Source organism: Myotis daubentonii, chromosome 2, assembly GCF_963259705.1.
Source record: "Myotis daubentonii chromosome 2, mMyoDau2.1, whole genome shotgun sequence".
NCBI classification, from domain to species: Eukaryota; Metazoa; Chordata; class Mammalia; order Chiroptera; family Vespertilionidae; genus Myotis; species Myotis daubentonii.
Window position 1 is genome coordinate 159,982,667 of NC_081841.1, and position 2,101 is coordinate 159,984,767.

Below are 2,101 nucleotides of genomic sequence, written 5' to 3' on the forward strand. Positions count from 1 at the left end.
GTCCTTTACTTTTGTCAAGTACAAGAGATACTCTCTTCTTAATGATGCCGCCTAAAGACCTAGTCCTCCACTTGTGCTATGGCCTCATCTTCCAAAATAGTTCTTAGATCCTCCTTGTCAAGGACCTGGCTCCCTCAGTCAATCCTCTTGAATAACTTCTCTCTCTCCATCTTTCCATTAACAAGTAAACATGCTTCAGGTCTCATTTCTCTGATATGTGTGTGTATGTGAGTGTATGTCTGTGTACATATTACATATGTGTATGTCACAATTTATTTAGACTTTCCCTTGTGAAAAGCAATTTGGTTTGTTACCAAATTTTGGCTCTTATAAACATATGTCCTTGCACACAAGTGTGACAGTTTCTCTAAGGCAATGGTCCTCAGAGTCCTATTTCAGAGCTATTAGGATAAAATCTCCAAGGCTGCGTCTTAACAGCCTTTAAGATAATTCTAAGGAGCAGCTTCAGTTGAGTACTACAGCTCTAGAGTGAGTGGGCCTAAGCCATCAGTCAGACATTCATAGTGCTGCCTTGGAGGCGGGCTATTGCACCGGCTTGTGGCTGAGCGGCACTCCCCCTGTGGGAGCTCACTGACCACCAAGGGGCAGCTCCTGCATTGAGCATCTGCCCCCTGGTGGTCAGTGCTCGTCATAGTGACCAATTGTTCCACCATTTGGTCAATTTGCATATTACCCTCTTATTATATAGGATTCTGTTCACAACTGCATTAAATTAGTAGACTAATTGACACCTTTAAGATATTACCTCCCCTTTCTTAAAAATTGGGTATTTCTCCATTTATCTAGGTTTACTTTCATACCTTTAAAGGTTCTTAAATAATAATAATTCTTTACATCTTTTAACTACTATAAAGGTTGTTTTTGTTATCTATAACTTATTGCTATTGTAAATTGCATCTTTTTTTTATCATGACTTTTAATTGCTTATTAATAATGTTGAAGAAGACTATCAAAATTTACATGTTGATATTTATCAAGTAATCTTGTAGGGTTTTAGTCCATCTAAAATATCTTTTAAAAGAATACTCTATCCTTTGTATGACTGATTTTATCCCTAGGGCATTCCCCATTCCCCAAAGGTAGTACAATACCGGGTCGATATGCAATGTGGACAGAGCAAGTTCCTACTCCATTTCTCTGCTCCAAAAATTCACTTAATATGTTGTCATGGGATAGAGGACTTATCAGAACTTAAACTGATAAGAACAGATACTTATGCTTGGTCTTTTCCAAAAGGCCAAGAATCGATTATCTTCTTTTTTATGTATACAATCTTACTGCAAATGACAATTTATACAACACACACACACACACACACACACACACACACACACTCTAGAGGCCCAGTGCATGAAATTTGTGCACGGGTATGGTCCCTAGGCCTGGCCTGCGATCAGGGCCATCTTTGCTGGACCCACCCCCTCCACCTCAGGTTGCCCTCTGTGTGTGTGGGGAGGGGGGACTGTTGGGGAGGGGGCTTTGGCCTGGCACCACCTGCATCCCCCGTCACCCACCCCCGGTTCCTGTTGACCCAGCTTCTGGGAGCACTGTCAGCAGGCAACCATCAGCTGGTAGACCCCTTCAGGTATTGCTTGAGCTGTAGAAAGCCACCCTGCAAAGGTCATATCTTTTCCCTGATGGCCAGTGGTAATGGATCTTGGCCCAGTTCAGAACGTCTCAGAAAAGTCCTTCTAGTTCCATAGCTCCACTGGTATTGACTGAGGCTGTGTTGGGACTACTTCACAGTTCAACTTTTCCCTCTCCCAATCCTGCTTCCTTCCCTATCCTCTCAATGGCACTTTTTTTTTTAAATATATTTTATTGATTTTTTACAGAGAGGAAGGGAGAGAGATAGAGAGTTAGAAACATCGAAGAGAGAGAAACATCGATCAGCTGCCTTCTGCACATCTCCTATTGGGGATGTGCCCGCAACCCAGGTACATGCCCTTGACCGGAATCGAACCCGGGACCTTTCAGTCCGCAGGCCGACTCTCTATCCACTGAGCCAAACCGGTTTCGGCACAATGGCACTTCTTAATAAACATCCTGCATGCCAAACTCCATCCCAGAGCCTGATTCC

At 43.1% G+C, this 2,101-nt stretch overlaps 1 non-coding gene across 1 annotated transcript; it reads right to left on the reverse strand.

Annotated features, from left to right (window-relative positions):
* Positions 1-1,077: 1,077 nt before the first annotated feature.
* LOC132229084 (U2 spliceosomal RNA) lies at positions 1,078-1,270 on the reverse strand. The gene has a single exon (XR_009451647.1). It is a non-coding gene; the product is annotated as a U2 spliceosomal RNA (small nuclear RNA).
* Positions 1,271-2,101: the final 831 nt, after the last annotated feature.